This window comes from Hetaerina americana, unplaced genomic scaffold (assembly GCF_022747635.1).
Source record: "Hetaerina americana unplaced genomic scaffold, ioHetAmer1.1.p SCAF_3, whole genome shotgun sequence".
Classification (NCBI taxonomy): domain Eukaryota; kingdom Metazoa; phylum Arthropoda; class Insecta; order Odonata; family Calopterygidae; genus Hetaerina; species Hetaerina americana.
This window is the reverse complement of record NW_027286874.1, coordinates 77970665-77976664: the sequence shown is the minus strand read 5'-3', so window position 1 is coordinate 77976664 and position 6000 is coordinate 77970665. Positions and strand designations below refer to the sequence as shown.

Genomic DNA, 6000 nt, shown 5'->3' with positions numbered 1-6000 from the left:
AAAAGGAGTTCGGTGGGTGGAGGGGAGGAAGCTTTCGGTTAAAGGTAGGGAAACAGAAGAATGCCTGCACAGTGCTCTTGGGCTGTCTCAAAAAGTATCCCTTCTGCCCATTCTCCTTCACCTCCCTCCCGCCCTCTTTTATATTCGAGACCCACAGGGGTCCTCACACGTCCCCGCCCGCTCATCTCCACAGTCTTCGCTCTTTCCCCTCGCCATCTCCTCCTCCCGACCCCATCGCCACCGCAGTCCTTCTTTCCACCCACCACCGCCACCCCCTGTCCCACCTCCCTTCCTCCTTACCACGACGATTCCCCTCGGTCGCTTCCATCGTGAGTCTTACGCCCTGGATGAGTCCACGAAGAATCGTGAAAGGGAAAATCTTCTTCCGGACCGAAAGGTGTACCACTGGAACGGAGGAGAGAAAGTTTTTAGATAGAGAGTATACAACGGTTAATTGAAGAAAAGCAAATTCTACGATAACCACACCGTTTCCACCAACACAGAAGATAAATCTTTTTGAAGTGGTGGGCTAAACATCAGGATTAGATGGATTGTCTTTTTTTTAACCTTCCAACTGCCTACTTCAACGTAGGTGCAAAGAAGTTCTGCGCGACTGTTTATTCATTCAATTGATTGTATCAGTGTGTGTTGGATTAATGTAAGAAAACGTAATTCTACGAATAAGTAAAGAAACAGTAGAGGGTCTCCGTAACTCTAATTTCAATGCAATTAGAGCAATTACTCATGCGTGTAAAACTCACCAATTTTTTTGGTGATTCTCCAGCATAGCAGTTTGCCAAAGTTTCATTCATCGAATTTCAGGTTTCCTATAATAAACATCCTTTTTGACCATGAATTAACATGGAAATGTTATTCGTATTTTTAGGTATTTGTTTGTTTTTGCCTTAATTCTTTATATGACTCTATGCAAATGTTTATGCACTTGGTATTACGTTTTCAAATAGATCAAGTTAGTTTCCATTGAGTTTTCAACCAACACAGGGGGTTTGTATACACCCGTGGAATCTTAACACACTGCATACTTCCACTATCATTGCAGTGTATCCAAATGGTTACGTATGACAAAAATTATTTGTCAGTGCATGGAATTTTTTGTGTCAAAAATGTTTGGATAAATAAATCTGGATATTCGGAAATAATCCATAATGCTCTGTGGCAACTGTGGTGCCTATTAATAAGCATACGCACGAAACTGCAAAATGAATTTTCCTAATGCATTTTCAACCGGGATATTCGCCTGAATATGGTAAAGGGAATTTAATGTTTTATCATGCTATTACACTATTACGCTTTAGTTTTTTTTAATTCGAGAATATATAAACCAGCATTTATCAAATCTATTATTAAAATGTAGATAGGAATAATTCATGCACATTTCTCTCGTGCCGACTAATTCTCTGTTGCTAAAGTGGATCCTGGTAAGGTATTAATAGATAACAGGGGCAGGGAAAGACAGGGAGGTTATTAATAGAGCCAGGAGAATTCGGGGAAGGTGTTGAAAATGTGTAGAAGACTTGAAAGTTAAGATAATAAGCCAGCCAGCTTAGAAATAGAAAAGGAATGTGACGTAGACGAGGATAGCTTGAGTTTGGGATTTTTTAAGAGATATTCGTAGATGGCGAGGTAGAAAAAGCGTTTAGGGAGATGAAGTCGGACAAGGGAAAATATAATATCACTACAGATTTACTTAAGAGTAGGTAAATATGAAAGGTATTGGGTTTTTGAACTTAAAAGAAGTATTTATAAGGAATAAATGTAGTCGAAAGATTACTTTAGGTTGATTTGGATCCAGATCCAAAGGGCAACGTATTTTAATGTATCGACAGCAGAATATAGCAATATACTTAACTTAACATGCCGCAAAAGCAGCTCTAAAAATCATCGGGGGATGCAAATATTTGCAGAAAGGAACATTGAATATAAATAGGATGTTCTCATGTGCTTCCTGGTTTTTTTGAGGAGGCATTCGATCGTGTAGCGAGACAAAGTCAACATGGCAGAATATGGGAGCAGTCTGGAGGAAACTTTATTCAAAACTAGAATGTGAACTAAGTTAAACTTTAGAGTCGGAGGCAATAATATAGGGAAAATGGAGCATTTTATGTATTCCTTCAGTATTTTTGAAGAAATTTGATATAGTAGTAGGGGAATTATATGAAGAATTCAGTAAGCAAAAGAGTCATTTGCAAGATGATGATCATAACCATCAGTATTTCAATCCTAAGATTGGTTTACTGCAGCCCTCCATTCTTCCCTATTTAGTTTTAATTCCCTCACCCTCTAATCGGTTCCCTGTTTTACGTCCTTCTTAATTTTCCCTGTGTCCTTGTCTCTTGGCCTTCCTCGCGGGATCTTTCCTTGAATTTTAGTTTCTATTTTGTTTCTAACAAATCCATTGTGCCACAAGGTTGGTCTAATCCATCTACGTCGTTCTTCTTTACCGTAGAGCTCCCCATACGGTCCTTTCCTCTTCTGCTCTCCTATATATCGATGACAGTAACACTTATTAAAAGAATGAAGTGAATACTAGTATATTAAGTTCAGCGCTTCATGGATGTGAAACCTAGTCTTTGAACAATGAAGATTGGAAGCTTTTGAAAAGTGGGTGCGGTGAAAAATGGAGAAAATAAGTCGGACAGAGAGGAAAGCAAATGACATATGTTTAAAAAGGATGATCGGGAAGAGAAGCTTGCTAGAGGACATCCAAAGGTTAGTGGGACGTTGAATACCGTGACAGAAGGTAAAATATTATGTTAGCATGATAGAGAAAGGAAGAGAATAGGCTTTTTAGACGGCCTGAGTTAGGAATAAGTTAGGAATTAATTAAGAAGAAAGTGATGTACGGCAAATCTATTCTGGCGATATTTATCAGAAATTGGTCGTTAGGGAACATCTAAAAATTGCCCTGGGTAGGTAGAATGCCTTGAATGAATGTAAATTTCACTAATATTTGTTAATTTTTCAAAATTGAAATAATTTTTCATCGGTTAAGGTGATGACATCGTAAGTTTCAAACAGAAATGATTTTTTACCACCGTCGACAGAATAAGACAATTTGGAAAGTTTGAATTATGAATAAATTTGAGAATTATGGCAACGATTTAATTAATGAAAGATAGAGATCAGAGAAATGTTTCACTTTTCCCTTTGCAAAATGATGAACGGGAATGAAATATTATTCCCGATAACTGTATCTGTTTCTTCGTGATCTCGGTGAGGCATAAAATTGTTTATCACAGAATACTGAATTCACTCAGTTTCAAAAACTACTTCTATATAAAAATGTGGTTTGGAGAAATTTCAGTTTTAGTTCTTACTTCAACCCCTTGCTCAGATGCTCAGATACTCCATAAGCAATGACTGACCTGTATGGGAATATTTTGTTCTAGGAAAACTAATGCTTTGGAACGGGGCGAATGAAGACATTCGCTGCTATTATTTGAATAATTCCAACGTACCGAGAGAATTGACTGCGTTTTTATGGTATAATTTTAACTTTATTTTGAATAGAAATTCTACCACTATCTATTTCCCACTTTTTACGTACTTTGTGAATAATTTTCCATATTAGAAACAATCCGGCAGAATTCACAGCAAGCCAATGGGGGAATATTAAATGGATTTGGGATGTATCTCAAGCGGAAACATCTAAATAAATGCCCCTGAGTAATTCTGGGAAATGTTCGTCATTTCAGAAAATTGTTTACCTTTCAAACAAGCCACATTGGGGTAATCCACTCTAATTACGGACGAACCTTTTATCCTCGATAGGTTTTAATTAATAATTAATCGCAAGGATATTATTTTACCGTGGCATATGCTTAATGCATTATTATTTTGCTTACTATTTCTTATAAATTAAACCTGTACATCATTATTTAGTTAACGCAGCAGATTCAGTTACCAAACAGAGGGTAAATGAGGATATAAGAATATGAGAAAAATGAGGATGTTTACTTTATTTTTTCTTGATTCGTGGAAGGAGAAATTTTGAGAATTTCGGCATCATGAACATGGGACAAATTTTAGATTTACTATAAGGTTCCTTTTGGCCATGCGAAAGAAGTAATAATTGCGTGCAAGTGGCCAATAAAGATAATGACCAGAAAGCACTCGTGTATAAAATGGATGGTTTTCTCTTTCATGGAAGTTTGTTTCCATATTTGAAATTTATCAGGGTCTTACATGCATATTTTGTATTCTAATTTGTCAGAATCACAGTGATATTTTGTGTGCAAAAAACTATAAACATTATGTTCAGAAAAGTAACGTCTTACTTGATGAATATTGTATGCTTATCTAATTAAAGATAATACAGCACTATGAAAATCGAGTTCTTCGCGTATTGAATGTGGTTAAAATTATCCGCACAATAGGTGAAAAACGTATAAAGACGAATTTTAATTCAATTTTTGGTATTCCTACTTTCTGAACCGAAACCGAATTTCATATATAAATCAGCATCTGTATTCCTTTTCGTCATTTACCAAAAATGCCAAAATGTTCATTTTTTCACCTTTCCAATGTAAGAAAAAACCAACTTGTTTCTAGAAATGTTTTCCATTAAAACAGGAAAACTATCAATTAAAAACGCACCAAATAATTGTAGCGTACTTTTGAGAAGTATTATTTAGCAAGAAATCAATAAGACTGTATGCGTCTTTCGTTCTGCGTTTATTGCTTTTAAAGCCAGCCACCAAGTCTCCCTTCACCATTCTTTTATTAAACCATAAACACAGTTATCAACCCGAAGGTCGGTTTAGTAGGTGATGGTAGAGATCACCCAGTACTAAGCCCTATACGGCGTACGAAAATTCACTCATCACGGTGATCAGCTCGATTCCACCTACCCCACCTCTCCTGCATTCGCCCTTTATGTGTATTCCTATCCCTTTTCGTTTATCTATTTCCATGTGAATATACACCATAAACAAGTAATAAACCCGAAGGTCGGTGTAGTAGGTGATGGTGGAGCTCACCCAGTACTAAGCCCGACGGCGTGTGAAATTCACACAACAGGGTAAGGGGCCAGTTCCTTTCCCTGTGCCGGTTATGGTTTCCCAGGAAGACCTGGTACCCGAAAAATCACTTTATCTTGGATGGAGCCTCAGGTGCCCAGAGTGCATTGCCCGGGAATCGAACCCGGGACCCTCCGGTCAGTAGTCCAACGCTCTACCCACTGGACTACCGCGACCCACCATTCACTTATTATTGAATAAAAAATCAATATCTTGGCGAGCATCGTGAGAATATTGCAAGACCACTGCGGCTTGAATCTCTACACCAAGGAGGAAGATCTTTCGTTATCAAAGGGAATACGCGTGGTTCAGCCTAGTGGTTAGAACTTCAAGAGTACCACTCTAACATCCGAACGTGCAAACGGTTGCCCAGGACACACACAGTGTATAATTTCATGTGTCTCATGTCTATTTGGGAAGATACAAAAGACAGAATGAACGGAACCGACCTCTGAATATGTGATTTTCGTACAGCCCCAAAGGTCTTCGTGTGAGGCGAACTCCGCTTCCGTCTACCAAATAAAAAAAAAGAATTTTATACCTTTGCCGTGGTCAGATTTCATAATGAAGAAAAATTCCAAGCGAGTCACTCTTTCAAATGCCTCATCAAAGTGGACTGGTTAAGGTCTTGCGATCTCATTATCGTGACCAACTAATGAGCTCATCACTTTCTGCTGGTATATTTCCGCTGGTCGAGTATCAAATTACTCGGAGATAACATGGCGCTCCCATCGCTTGGCGCCACTATTCCTCCTCGATGCCGATAAGAGTTGTCCTATCTCTCAACAGTGCTAAGCCCAATAACTGAAAGACGCAATAAATGACGGATCCCCGTCACGGACTTAAATCGATGTCTTCACGCTAATGGCGTTCTTATATGGGGCGTCCTTTATCTTTCACGCTTAGTGCAGGGTCATCCGGGTCTTTCGCATGTTTTATATCTCCCTCTGAGCTCTGGTGG

At 38.4% G+C, this 6000-nt stretch overlaps 1 long non-coding RNA gene across 1 annotated transcript in view; it reads right to left on the bottom strand.

The window, feature by feature from the left end:
• Positions 1-328: 328 nt before the first annotated feature.
• The window catches only part of LOC139691053 (uncharacterized), a 53925-nt gene continuing 48253 nt past the window's right edge, over positions 329-6000 (bottom strand). Inside the window, exon 3 of the long non-coding RNA XR_011701561.1 lies at positions 329-405. This is a non-coding gene — a long non-coding RNA (uncharacterized lncRNA). The remainder of the gene's footprint in view (positions 406-6000) is intronic.